General features: G+C 45.8%; 1 protein-coding gene across 8 annotated transcripts in view; it reads left to right on the forward strand.

Annotated features, from left to right (window-relative positions):
• The window catches only part of CELF2 (CUGBP Elav-like family member 2), a 607,444-nt gene that overhangs the window by 413,196 nt on the left and 179,058 nt on the right, over positions 1-15,190 (forward strand). The window lies entirely within an intron of this gene.

The raw sequence follows: 15,190 nt of genomic DNA on the forward strand, positions 1-15,190 counted from the left end.
GGGATAAAAGATGAAATTCACCAAGAGAAAAAAAATCAGACTCCAAGCTTACTTTGTATTATTTGAAGACGCGCTAACCCCCACTACCTCTGAAGCTGAAACTCCTGTAAATCACAAGCATCTCCAAAGACCCACCTCCAAGAACCAGCTTGCCCTGGGGGAGCACGCTTGCTCTTCCAGAAGCCAAGGAATGGTTCCAGAATGCTCCATTCAGCCCTGAGACTCCGAAAGAGCCTCCGCTTCCACCTCTCCTGCATCGGGGGCCTCTTGATTCATCCTCCAATGCCCTGTCCCAATCTCCAGTCCCTCCAAGCCCTCCATCTGCGCTGGCGGTGTGGGCCCTTGATTTCCTAGATGACGATCTGGAGAAGGGCCATAGTGGGACCTGCCGTAGGAGCACGAGAGGCGGCGCTCAGGCTCTTACAGACACTTGAATGGTGCTCCTGTCTGTCTGACGCCTGCGGTCCTTGATGTGCAGCGTGACTGCAGGTGTGGATCAGACAGCATGTGGACTGGCCAACCAGTACCTCTCGAATCGACACCTAAAAGCTGTAAATGGCCTCTGTCCATTTGAGGTGCCGCGAGCTGGCAGGTAGTGGTTCAGCCTGTACATGAGCCCTGTGTCCGTGGTTTCTGTGACATAGACCCCCAGGTGTGTTCCTGCTGGGGACAGAAATCCCCAGCTTGGGCCCAGATCTGGCCCTAGAAGTTGACAAGTCCACACAATTGGACCTTTCAACCAAACACTAATTTGCAAATTCAGAAATAATGACATTCCCACCGATTTCCAGGCATAGCAAACCAATTTCTCCCTTGATGGGTCCAATTACATGGTTGGTGTAAAATTTTAAGACCTATCTTAGTGTTTGCTGAGGCTAGCCACTCTCCATGGGCTTGTGAACATCCAGCACATGTCAAGTGTCTGACTATTTGTAGGTCTGGACTATGTGTGTGCCATCGAACAGGCAGATTTTTCTAAGGCCCAACCATGAAGCAGCATCTTCTCTTCGGCAGTACCCCTTTCTCCTTCCTCTCTGCTGGTCTCCCTCTCTCTGCTCCTCCCTTCCCTGACACATATTTGAGGCCCTACTAAGTGCCAGACTGCGTGTTCTGCTGGGGAAACTGGAACCAACAGAAACAAATCCGGTTCATGCCCTCGTGGAGCCTGTGGCCAGGTCGAGGAGACCAGGGTCAGCCAGACAATCACAGAAATAAGCGTAAATTACAACGCTGATCACTGGGACGAAGAAATCGTGCCCACTGCTGAGAGGTTTGAGTCTTTCCTTGCTGTCTTTGACTCCAAGAAAAGAATGATTTTGGCTGTCTGTTTCTGAATGCAGCACCCCCCCGCAGGGCTTTTTACAGACGAAGTCTTTTGGGAGGTCTCGTTCTGGGCACGTAGAGCCTAGTGTGCTGAGAGAAATGGTCTGAAGACTGGAGAGAATAGAGGTTTGTACGTCTGTCATGGAAAGTATTCTATCTTTCACTGAGGAAACGGGCTCCTCAAGGAAGGTGTCATATAGATGGCGGAGGGTGGGGGAGGGGAGGGGCCTTGTTCTCCTTTTTTATAATTTTATCTGTATTTGCCAGGCAGCCGCATAGCCTAGAATCATGGCCGAAGGTGAGCCCATTGTAAAAGGTCCTGCGTATACTTCAGCTCCAGGTGGTAAAGGCATCTCTGGGAGCTACGTTTGGTTGCTGTCCTGCCTTCCATCATATTTTTCAAGCGGCCCTTGAAAGGAACATTCATTTTTTTAAAAAGACACAGCACTGTTCAGCCTTTGAAGCAGGGTTTTACTGTCAGTGGGTCTGTGCAGCAAGGGCATGCCCGCATACCTGGATCCTTTCTGGATATGACATCCTGTCAGCCCCAATACTGTGCAGAACAGTCTTGCTTCGCAGCCTCACTCAACTGGGTTTCTTTTTGTTTTGTTTTGTTTTTTCTTTTTTTTTTCTAATAACGATGGAAACCATTAGAATAATACAAACCACTTACTAATCAGTGTAGTAACCAAGGACATCTGCTTTACACAATACAGAGCCAAACTGAGAACGCTTTTATGATGTTCAGAAATAACCTGGTAGACAGAGTCAAAAAACCTAAAGATAGCATCAGTTGACTCTGTGCCAGTTTGCAGCCTGCTGAACCCTTCAGACGGTGACCGCAGAAATCCCCCAACTTGTGCTCATTCAGATTGTTCTTTAGGGACGCCTGGGGGGGCTCCATCAGTGAACTTCCAACTCTTGGTTTAGGCTCAGGTCTTGACATCGGGGTCTCGGGATGGAGCCTCGCATGGGCCTCTGCTGTCAGCGGGGGAGTCTGCTTGAGGGTTCTCTCTCTCTCTCCTTCTGTCCCTCCCCCACTTGCACTCGCTCGCTCTCTCTAAAATAAATAAATCCTTTAAAAAAAAAAAAAAGTTTTCAGAAAGTAATCCTTCCATAGATAGTATTCCAAAACCTTCCTAACTTGGTAACGGAGGGAGCGGACCCTCCTTTTTCCCCTCCTCCGGCATTTGCTCATTTAAAACCGGGAGGAATGGACCTCTTCAAACCGACAAATCATGGGGCAAAAATGGTCTCAGGCAGATCTACTCAACTTTACTTACGCATATCGGGTGTTGATGATGGCCAAGCTCGCCGTGTAACAAAATAAGACTTTTGTCCTCAGGAAACTTACAGTCTTGGACAGGCATCCGCAAAACCGTTGTCAAGTGTGAACTTGCTGTCGTGAAAGTGTTCTTGTGCCTGTGGCCATTCTGAAAGGCCACCATCAGGGGCATGAACGGGCAGTTCCTGAAGGCACACGCCACACCACAGCACGCGTTGCCAAGGCTCGTGAGCCATGCTTTCTACCTTCAGGCCTTTTCTGAGGAGTCCTTTATGGTTAGCATTTCTGACACTGTTCCTGTTCTCATCATCGAGCTACTAAAGACACAAGTTCAAAAAAGGGGTTTGAAAATAACAGGCCCCAGAACAGTCCGTCATGACTCTAGAAACTACATGGGAATCGGGGAGCCTGGGCGAGCCTGAGTTTGAGGCATCGGGGGGCAGGGAGAAGAGTGGGGTGATGATTCTCTGTAACGTTCCGTAGCGCTGCACAGTTCTTGCTCTTCTCGGAGGACTGGCCATGCCTACCACGTAGCGCAGTGGCCAGCCTTCTGCAGGGATGAAGAATGGGCAGGTCCCCGTCCGTAAGCTCCTCTGCCAGACCTTGACCTCTGGGGGAGGATGTCTAACGAAACTACGACACATGGCATCATATAAAGTTAATATACGGAGGAATGTGAGGATGTATGTCCCCCCTCTCTCCTTCCCTTTTTTTCTCTCTTTCCCCTCTTTTCTCCTCCTCTCTCTCCCTGCCCGCTTCCTTTCTCTTTCTCACCTTCTCCTCCCTCCCAACCCTGAAGGATGAGATTTATGTGTATATGCGCACCTCCACACACTTACTGTGGCCGTGCGTGTTGTTGGTAATAGCTTCCCTGTGAAAGCAGATTGGCTCCAACTGTGTTCGTGCCTGTTTGGGAAAGGATTATGCCACTTCGCTTCTTTATACCTCCGAAAGGTGGAAATGTTGCTCAGTTGAAAATAAATTGCGGTACAATACACACGTTAATTTGCTTGATGTTTTCGTATCTAAAACAAAAAAGGATTCAGCATTTTACAAATGTAACATTAAGTGACTCTTGGAACTTTTCTAAAACTTAGTGGCCATTTATTTCAGGCAAAGAGGAAATTTAGGAAAGCATTGTCCCCCACGTGTTCATTTATTCAACACGATTTGCTGATGCCTGCTCTGTGCCCAGCGCTGCGAGAATTTCTAGGTATACAGTGGATCATACAACATTTTTCATTCCTCTCATGGAGCTTACAACCTGTAATCACGTGAAAATTTTCAAAAGATGTTCAATGGATTCAAAATCCCTCTGATAGATATTCATAAATTCCTCTACTAATCACTTTCTGTAGCTTGTGGATGATGTAATACTTCCTTCTGATTCCTGTGCGCTCATTTTAAAGAAAAGCATGAAGTGGTTTCTTGTAGATCAGGATGGCGGGGGAAAGCACAGGCTGAAATTCTCCCTGGGAGCCACAGGTACATCCCATACAGGCACACAGCCAAATTTGCCTGCTGACCACAGGACATTGTTTGTTTGTTTGTTTGTTTTAAGATTTTTTATTTATTTATTTGACAGACAGAGATCACAAGTAGGAGGGAGCTGGGGAAGCAGGCTCCCCGCTGAGCAGAGAGCCCGATGCGGGGCTCAATCCCAGGACCCTGGGATCATGACCTGAGTTGAAGGTAGAGGCTTAACCCACTGAGCCACCCAGGTGCCCAGGATATTGTTTTATAAGTCACTTTGATCTAAATGACTCCCTTTCTAATGGGTCCTTCTTAGCTGGACCGTTACGGATGAGGGTTTCAGGGTCAGCAGGCTCTCTCTTGAGACTGACCTGATGAGTTGTAGAAATGGCCAGGAACTTGCATAGATGCCGCGTGGGGACCTCTGTGCCCACAGATGGTTAAAGAGCAGGCGCCGCTTGCACCATGCCCTGAGCCTCAGACCGTTGATACTCGGGAGGAAGAGTCATCTCTCTTGTGGGCTGTAAAATGAACTTGCTTGGGCATAAATCCAAACTTTGGTGAACCAGAAATTGGGATTATTCAGAGACTTGGATTATTTGTGATGTGGCCACAGGGAAAGAGCCTCTGGGTAGGACACACTGGTACAGAGATACAGGTATACAGCGGCTAATTCGGTAAAAAATGAGAGCCTCACACAAGCAGCCGAATCACTCAGAAAGGATAAGTCACCCTTCGCAACTAAATTTTGAAAATACTCTTCCTGTGAGGGATGGAGCTTCTCCTTGCACTCCTGTTTTTAATAAACCGATGATCTATTATCTAATAACGCAGCTTCTTCATTTTCCGTTACTCTGAAATGGCACAGTGGTCCAGAGTTGATGCTATTAAAATAGTGATGGTGGCGTTTTGTCACACCGCCTGTCACCTCTCAGTGTCTCTGTCCCACCTCCTTCCTTTGTCACTATAGCCTTAAATCCTTGCTGTCCCCATTAAAGTGTCTACTTGTCTCCTAAAACTCATTTATACTGTTTGTTTTTGATGTCTTCCTTGGCAACTTAATTTATACGCCTGCTATTTTTCAAACAGAGTAATGCTCTGTGCTTACTTGAATTTCCTGTTTTTTAAAATCGCAGCCTTTGGGCTTGTGTGGCTTCTGCCAACCGTTCATCTTCTTCTGTCAACATCCGCTTATAATTTTCGGTAAATTTCCTCAAATCTTCTTGCCATCACTCAGAATAAGATCTCTCTCTCCATTTGACAAAAAAAAAAAAAAAAAAAAAAAAAAAAAAAAAAAAAATTAAATATTTTTTGTACTACTTTGGCAGCCATTTTCACCTCCTTTGAGTAACCAAAATGTGCTGTCTAGAAAACCGTGACGGGGTAACAGGAATACCTTGACGGTGACCTGTGTCTTAGAAGACAGTTAAACCTACATCTGAGTTTGTGGTTTCGTGCCCTGAGTTTATTTCCAGCTTCTTGTGTGATAACCAGGGGATCTTGAATCCTTCCAGAACCCTGTGTCCCCTCTGCACCAGCAGAGGCCTTGCTACCACGTGACTGCTCTCATGTTTCAAGAGGCCAACAAGAGACCAGTCTACTTACAAGAAGATCAATATAGCCCTTGTAGAGTAGATTCTAATATTAAGCAAACAAGGAGTAAGAGAGGAGTCTGACCGATCTCCAGAATGTTCAAGACAGCATTATCTACGGGCAGGTAGAAACACCCGTGCGTGCATTAGTAGCTAGAAGACAGGGATCGTCTTTTCCACGATTTTCTGAAAAAAGAAAACATTGAAACCTTGATGATGTGTACAAAAACGGCCTTATCCTTGGTTAACTGTGGTGGCAGCTGATTAGTACGGCCCACAGAGCTGTGTCTAAGTCCATGTTGGCACACGGAGTGCAGCGTTATTAGAGAAGAGAAGGAAGCCGTCATATCGGTGGAAGCCGAGTGCATCTGGGAGGTCTGGCTGGTTTTATGATGGACACGTTATTAGTGGTTGGCATTTTATATTTCCTACAGCCGTGCGATATACTCCGAGTGTTCGCCCTCCTAGTTCATCACAGACCCCAGGGAACATTCTCACGTGGCAGTCGTCTGGGCTCATTCATACTTTCAGCCGTTCATTCAGCAAACACGGACTTCATGCCAGATTGTCACAGCTCACAATCTCCCTAAAACGAAACCATTTGGGGCCCAAGCTGTCTCGCGAGATCCCTGAGGAGGCTGGAGTCTTCTCGACCATCTCTGCCTTCACGGACCGCCCGCCCATTCTTCCTTCCTTGCCATGATACAGTTTTGTTTTCTCTGATGCCCCACGGCCTTCTCTTCTTCCCAGGCACTTATCACTATGTTGTATTAAAAGTGCTGAGTTCTGAAGTGCACATATGTGTGTATATACTCTTCTGCCTCTGCGTGTATATGTACATATATGTATACATAAAAATATATTTATATTAACGGCCCTGAGTTCTGAAATATCCATGGTTTTCATATTTCTAACCAGATTACATATTTTTGAGAATACAGTGTATTTCTTTTTTATTCCCCACAGCGCCACTAGCATAATCTTTAACATTTATTTGTGTTTATGCGTTGCAAGTGGACATTTGTATACGGGCGCGCGTTAGTGTAAGCATATTTATATAGCTCTGTGTGCCTGTATTTGTCTTTGTGTGTACGTGCCCTTGTGTGCATGCGTGTATATGGCTATTTGTATTTGTAAACACTAAGCGACTAATTGTTGGGGGAATACATATTAAGGAAGCCCAGTCTGTTACAAGAGCACTTCCTTTCTCTTTCCTGCTGTACCTTTTCATTGTTGGTTTATGCACAGCCCCATGTTGAAACTCAGAGAGAGGGGACCCCTCCAGTGTTAGAAATGTGAGAAACCCTGAGCTGTTGAGTGCATGGACTAAGAAAACAGAGAGAGATTCACTGGACGTCTAAGACAAGTTCAGCCTTTGTTGCACGGAAAATGTGGTCTTTCAACGAAAAGATACTGTAAAACAAAATAACTTGCATCAAATTGCAATTCACTGAAAACAGTTCCCAGCAAAACAGCTTGAAAGTTAGAGTATTGGACTTTGTCAAAAACTTGGCAGGGTGGTGAGGGGTTGAGTTGGTGCCAGGAAGCCCTAGAAACCTGAGGACAAGAAGACAGGTTCAAACATCTCAGTGCCTGTAAGTTTGTCCTAAAGGAAGCCAGCCCTCATCCGTCTGGTCCATGGGGCAGCCACCGTACTGAGAGCCCAGAGAACCTCAAGGTTCATTATGGACATTGTGTGCTCAGTCCCTAAGCAGAAACTGCCATGACATCTTTGCAGGGCTTAGGTTGCTAAATTTTATTTTTATTTTATTTTTATGGGTTTTTAAAAAATTTTTTAATTTATTTTTTTATATTTTTTATTAGGTGGCTAAACTTTAACCCTGAGATTCATCCTCCTAGCTCAGGAGGGTTTCCAGTTAGTGGCTGGTGGTTATCTCGGACTTTATAGATCTCTTCTGAAAGCTGACTTGGGTGCCAGTCTTTGTGACCGTTCATAAAGTCCAAAGAAAACAAGTCAGCACCACGAGTTTTGTGGATAAAGAATCTTCTAGTGTTCTTCCAGCTCCCACCACCTTCCCAGCATTGTCTGTGTGCTCCATGAATACAGATCCGTGAGCCACTGTGAGATGTTCCCCACCGTGTTGTGGTTGCTTCCTGGCACTGACAGCGAAAAATGAAATGTGACACGGCGGAAACACTTTGCAGCGAGTGGCAGCTCAGTAGTAAGTTGGTCTTGGTGATTTCTTCAGGGAAAGAGAAGATCGCCTGGTGAAAAAGAGTGACCATGTAAAGGGTGGGCCCCAGAATCTAGTTTTGCAGCTGGTGACACAGCCAGCCCTCCGAAAGATCACTCTTAATAAAAGAACTGGTTCTTTAACACTAATTCACAGAAAATCCATAACAGATTTTGAATACTAATGTGGATGGATATTGACCTTTAAATCTTGTGTTAATGATAAAACCCTCATTTTTAAAAAGTGGAGAATGTGATTATTCAGACCTTTTTCTAAGAGAAGGTACAGTTCCTGTCTGTTATAAACATGTGGTTCCGTGATCCTCGGGTCATCCTGCTTCATCCTGATTCGCTCCCTCCTGCTTTGTTCTTGGGGGAGTCACTGCCAATTCACAGGTCTGCCAGGGCGTGGTCAGTTACACGGAAGAGAAAAATCATCCTCATCCTAGCAAAAGAGTTGCTTTTTAATAAAGATCTAACCTCTAACACAAGCTTCCAGGCCAGTTTTCATCATTATCTTATTTGTCCATTGGTACCGGTTTTTACAAGCAGGTCATGGTTTTACAAGGGCAAAAGCCTGGTATAGACGAGGGTAGAATATCAGGGGAAGGGAATACGGACATATTTTTATCCCGGCGAAGCTGAATGGGCTTAAGAGAGCAGCCAAGGGATGAAAATAGACCACCTTCGTAATTGAGCACGTGTGAGCAGTAGAGGTAATGTCATCGAAACCCACACGATCCGCAGTACTCAAGGGACTGTGTGTTAAACAGCGACAGAGCCCAATGAAATTGTCTTTGTGTTATAAATTTTCAATTGCAGAAAGTTACAGCTCATTCAAGACCTAATATCCATAATACAGTCTGACGGCAGCAAAATCACTCCAGCGGCGCAAGTCTGAAATGAAAAGCAGTGCTGAATGCCTGCCCGGGAGAAGAGATGGACACAGCGTTAACCGATGCCGTGTCCGAAGGGTGACCTAGAACACAGAAGAACGGGGCCACCAAGTGGACCCAGGGGCCTCTGCGAAGCATGCATCCAAAAGATTGGTCATTTGTGCAGTGAAATTTGCTTTGTTCCGGCACCAGCTACGTTTCTCAGCCTCAGAACGGGACAAATACAGATTCTGAATAGCCCCAGGCTTCCGGTGCTGGTGGTTATACGATTAGGGTATTACCGATAGGAATGGCGGAAATGTTGGGCCACCTGTGAGTGATGGAAATGCCATTAATTAGTGCCCTCATGTTCGAAGCTCTAAAACTATAAGGAGCTTGAAGAACACAGCCAGGCTGCCCTAGAATTCCAGCGGGCGTTCTGTCATTAAATAGGAAAGTAGGAAAGTCCTAGGAGGGAGGGAAGAGACCTCTCATTTCTCCTAAAGAGATCCTTGAGTGCATAAAGAACCATTAAGGAAGAGAGGATTCAGTAAAATAATATAGCATCTTGGAGCCCTGAATCGACAGATAGCAAGACTCTTGATTTCTTACCTTAGATCACCAGAATTCTTTAAAGAGTTAGAATCTAGAAAGCTAGAGCTATTAAGGGTACCCCCTTTCACGTCACAGTCCCCTCCCTCAAATACTGATTCTCCCCCAGTGAAATGCTGGTTCCTGTCTTCACGTGTTGACCTTGATCTCCATCGAAATACTGGTTCCTTGATCCCAGAGTGTCCGCTCTGGTATCAAGAACAACAGTGAGAGTACAGGGTGTGCCACATTTCACAGTTTAGAGGCGAGCATGGTGACCATGCAACTTACGACAGTCACGGTCATGACCATCATGAGGGGGAAGTCTTGTGCATACATGTAAAGATAGGGAATGGGCTCACCTCTGAACAAAGGAGCCAATATTTGGGGTGCATGAGTGGCTCAGTTGGTTAAACATCTGCCTTCAGCTCAGGTCAGGATCCTGGAGTCCCTAGGATAAGGCATCAGGCTCCTAGCTCAGAAGGGAGTCTATATCTTCCTCTCCCTGCTGCTCCCCCTGCTGGTGCTCACTCTCTGACAAATAAATACTTGAAAAGAAAAGCCAGTATTTCTTAAATAAAAACAATTTCTTAAAGATAAAAGGGAGGGGTGCCTAGGTGGCTCAGTGGGTTAAGCCTCTGCCTTCGGCCCAGGTCATGATCTCAGGGTCCTGGGATGGAGCGGGGAGCCTGCTTCCCCCCCTCTCTCTGCCTGCCTCTCTGCCTACTTGTGATCTCTCTGTCAAATAAATAAATAAATTCTTTTTTTTTTAAAGGGGGAAATGATATACATTAGGATGATCTGAGACACATTTATTTGTATCACTTTATTTAATCCGATAAGTATCCAAATCGGATATGATACTCATTAGAGCAGTCCCTGCTTTATAGAGGAAATCGAAATCTCAAAAGGGTCAGTTATGTTCCAGGCTGCACACCACACCGTTCCCTGTCCTGGAGCGTCTGTACTTTTCACCTGACTTCCCTTACCCAGCCTCTTCCTTGGCAAAGACACAGCTGCCTCACAGAAGAGAAGAAGTCATTCCTTAGGACTGAGCCTGGGAAGAACTCTGAAATGTTTCAAGATTCCCCTGCCCCAAGTTAGCAAGCACTAAGCAGAGAGGGAATAATGTAATACCGGTGCAGCGAAGTTTGTCATGGTTTCACAGTCAGCATTCCTCTGTCATGCATAGGTTCCCATGTTTTTTTTTTTTTTTTTTCTGGTTGGAATTTTATGTGCTTGGCTATTTTGTGTACAGCGAGAGTTACAGGCATAATCATATTTGCACGTGTCTCACCAAGGAGGACATTACACTCCCTTGGGGAGGGGGAATATCGCTCTCTTCCCTGTCTCCTGCCTGAATGGACACATTGTAGTGAAGCCGAACATTCCAGCCTGGAGAAACATTGTTCCCCAGCAAGAACTTGTGGCTCTCCACTCCCCTGTGAGCCTGCACTTACTAATCAGAAATCTGCGTTTACATCAGTCAGTTTCGCTTCTTGGTAGTACAGAGGTGCGGCGGACTTGGTCTTGGGCGCTCTTCAGAGCCGGTTGCCAAGTATCCCCTAAGAGGATGCTTCCCCTTGGGAATTCGAGAGAGCCACAAAGAAGCCTTTAAATAGAATTTGTTCTTACCTCGTCGGAGACGTGGGTCTTGGGTGTGGTCAGGCATCCCTGTTAAGGTCTCCCGAGGCATGATGGGCTTTTCCTGTCTGCACTCCCCTTTCTTGCGGTTACCTGTGGGGGAGCTGGTCCTCTGTGCTAGATACCATCTGTGAAGGCGGGGACTGCATGCCTCCACTTCTCCGCCATTCGGGCACCTCGAGGAGAGTGCCTGCCGCGCCACAGACCTTTGGTACGAAAGCTTGTCTGTATGTGTTAGTGCTTCTGTGGGTGTGGGATCCGCAGGGCGACGCAAGTGCAGAGAGCCGGGAATACTTGGGTGCCTTGATTTCCCTGCACCCTCCTTCCTGCACGGAGAGCCGCTCCTGGTTGGAGGAGGTGGGGCAGAACTGGGAAACCTAGGGAGCAGATGTCTGTAAATTTGAATTGAAATGCTTTCCTTTTAAGAAGTTGAAGCCACTCTGGCCACTGGCTTGAGCATCAGGGCTGTTGGAGATCTGAGGTTCTCATGTGACACTTTATTGCAATCCTGTGAGCATTCAGACTGACTGGTGCTTGGAGCCGAGTGACCCTAAGAGGAAGGCTGAGTCCCTGGTCCTGATTCTGGTGCATGGTTCCTCCCAAGAAGTCACATGACCTGCACTGCCCCATTCGGGTACAATGTCTTGACGTGTTTTATGCCCCATCTTAGCTTAAAATACTGCTTAATTTTTCCCCCACAGTGCCATCAATATCTTGGTGCTTCTCTGAAAATAAATCATGTGCAGTTTCTATATTAACCTGTGCACCTCTTTTTACGAATTTCTCCCTTCCCTGACTTGTCTTTTTGGCATATGTGTGCATAACAAGGGGAAGGCGAGGGGCCAGGACCAAGTACATGGCTTGTACGGTGTTTCTTTTGGTTTGTCCAAAATCTGAGCTTTCATCAAAGGAAAATTCATTTCTTCGATCTTGTCTCCACTCTAGTTCAGGACTTAGCAAACAAATTTTCTGAAAATGAAAATAATTGTTCAGGTGGCCATATGTACACTATAAGGAAGTCTCTTGCCTTTCTAAGAAATATTCTAAATATCCGTAGTCATTGTTTCCTCCTTTCTTAAAAGATAACAGACTGAGGTCTCAGAGCCAGGGGTGCTGTCAGCGACACTTCTCATTGGTCTTGCCTTTATGAAATTGGCCAGTACTGCTCCCTGCATTGTGGCCCAAATAGCACAGGATCCCCTGACTGAGGACCTTTCACGGAAATCCTGGCAGCGGGTGGATAAGGTTGCGCTTGTCTGCATTTCTCAATACCAGCGTGTCTGGGGGCATTGGTGCAGAGTCTAGGATCTCTCCCTTGACCCCCAGAATCAGACTCTCTGGGGTGAAGCCTGTGATCTTGGACTTCTGAGCTTCTAGGTGATTCTCAGCTCTTTGAGAATAGTTGCCTCCACTGAGTAAATATTTATCATGGTCTCTAATGCACCAGGCGCTCCACTAGGTGCTGGGAATAGAGAAATGCACAGAAGCAGATGTGGAGCCCCAGTCTGCGGCTCGACACTTGTTTAGAGATGTGACTCAGCTTTGGACGGTCAGGTTCAGGGAGACGCCTGAAAACCCGGGGCTGACATTTTCAGTGTTCGTTCTGTTCCTCAGGCACTGTGCCAAGCACTGGCGCTCATAGTATAACATGGTTCCTAGGCTCTACAAATTTTACAGTCTGCTTGGGAAAACAGCATGGATGAAAGTTAACAGTCAAATAATTCAGTACTCTAACAAAGAAACCATAGTCTGGTACATGGTTAATTGCTGAGTGGTACTAAGGGTAATTAGCAGTATTTTGGGTGCTACTCTTTACTTCTATCTCGATTTTTCCCCATGCTGAGTCCACTTCATGAATTAAAAAAAAAAAAAATTAATGTATAGCCTTAGGTAGCACTTAAAATATCCCCTATTACTTTGTAGAATATTTGGAATTTTTGAAACAAAGGCCTCTTCTGCTTCAGAGAGCATATCACTCTGTGGCTTTGCTGTTAGCCAGTCATAGAGTAAGGGTTAATTATCTAATTATGTAGAGGTATATTCAGATAAAATTAGCATTTTTGTTCTCAAAATGCTACCTACTTCGAATGAATCCATATGTGTGGATTATGCACGTGTACATGCGTAGTATACAGACACACATAAGAAAAATCCAGGGAGAAATGTAAATTTATGATTCCAGAATACATTAATTCAAGTAAAAGTTACGATAGAGGAACTTTTTTGTGATCATTTGAGATAGTAGAGATTGCTGCAGGCTCCTGTTGCAGAGGATACCAGAGTATCCTCTCTGGGGAATTGTAAAGAAGTCAATAGATTAGAGTGAGTTAGAAATGTCCTATGTGATATTCCTCAGTTAGGTCTCCTGGGATTGGCCTTCGGTGATTTAAAGAGTCGGGATGGAAGGTGCATTCTTCAGGACTTGGATGCTTATAAGTCCCAGAGGGTAGAGGCCACTCCATATACGACTGTGCATGGGTACAGGACTAGCCTTCATCTTTGGGGTCAGAAAATTCTGTGTTCACGTCCTGACTCTCTCACTTCACTCTGCAGCCGTGGGACTTAATTCTTAGACTCATTTTTCTCATGTGTAATGCGGCCTCCGTAATGCTACTTGCCTGGTAGGGATAGAGAATTATATTAAATAAGTTAATAGATGTTAAATGCTTACCCAAAGGCTTGGCACAAAATAAGCTCTCCATAACCAGTAGCTCTGATTATCATCATTATTTATTGTGCTCAGAAGAAGCCAGTCTCTATATTTTTTATTTGCCATTCCCAGAAGAGGAAGGCAAGTTAGGATCTACAAAATAACTGGTCAACCTTTTGCTGCAACCATTTCCATACACACTTCAACAAACAAACTTTTCTTCGTAGAAATGCCCATATTCTTTCATTGATCTATAATCTTGGAAGCTTCCAGTGTGTTTTTTTGTAAGACATAACCAAAGGATGATAGGAATTTACAAATGCATTGTTAACTGGTAGGTCTATAAAGCAGTAATAGCTCAATTTAGGGTGGTAACAATAATCTGAACAAAGTTAGCACTTTGTGGGGCACCTGAGTGGCTCACTGGATCAAACCTCTGCCTTCGGCTCAGGTCATGATCTCAGGGTCCTGGGATCGAGCCCTACATCAGGCTCTCTGCTCAGCAGGGAGCCTGCTTCCTCCTCTCTCTCTGCCTGCCTCCCTGCCTACTTGTGATCTCTCTCTCTCTCTGTCAAATAAATAAAATCTTTTAAAAAAATTATCACTTTGTAAAGCTGGGCTGAAGAAGAATATGGCCATTCCCATAAAAGAGGCATTGAGATACCGACAGTAATAATTATGGGATTTTCACTTCCCACCAGCTGTTTTTTCTTAAAGCTGTGTACCTATTAAATATTAGAATGCTTACTTTTTTAAAAATTTTTATGTATTTATTTGAGAGAGCAAGCATAAACTGGGAGGAGAAGCAGATGCCCCGCTGAGCAGGGAGCGCCAGTCGGGACTCGACCCTGGGATCACAACCTGAGCTGAAGGCAGACGCTTAGCTGACTGAGCCACCCAGACGCCCCTAGAATGTTTCTTTAAAAAAAAAAAAAATGAACAGAGATACAAAATAGAATTACCTTTGCCCAGAGGCTAAGGCCAAAGGCCCCAGAGGGCCTCCAAGTGCTGGAGGACACTTGCTGGGGGTCCCGCCCATAGCTCTCAACCACTCAGACCCGCTGCCTGCTGAAGCCCAGGGAACTTGCCCGAAGCAACACGACTCTTCATGCTGCTCCCATGGCTTTTCTTTAGAGACTTGCTATTACTCCCTGCGCGGACACACATTCCACGGGCGTCGAACGTGGTGGCTGGGGCCGCATGGCACAGTGATTACTAAAAGAAGCCAATCCTTTAAGGGTTTTATAATCCAACAGAGTAGATTAGCTTGAGTACATGCTGGCAGATTTCTCTTGTCAAAGGATGGGGACGGGTATCACGAGCTGCTTTGGCCAAACGTACGTCAAACCCTGTTCTCTATTAGGGCGCCGGGGTGGTGAGGGGCCTGGCACATGCCCAGGGGAAACCGTCTGTGGGGGGCGTCGAACACAGCCACGTTCTCTCCCCTATGCAATGCGTAGTGTTTTCAGATGGAACCTTGGTGACTGGGAAAGGCTGTAAACAATCAAGCGGAAGGGAGAGAAAGTTATTGCTTAGCTTCGAACTTGAGCCTCAAATGTCCTG

The sequence above is a fragment of the Mustela lutreola genome, chromosome 8 (genome assembly GCF_030435805.1).
Source record: "Mustela lutreola isolate mMusLut2 chromosome 8, mMusLut2.pri, whole genome shotgun sequence".
Lineage (NCBI taxonomy): Eukaryota > Metazoa > Chordata > Mammalia > Carnivora > Mustelidae > Mustela > Mustela lutreola.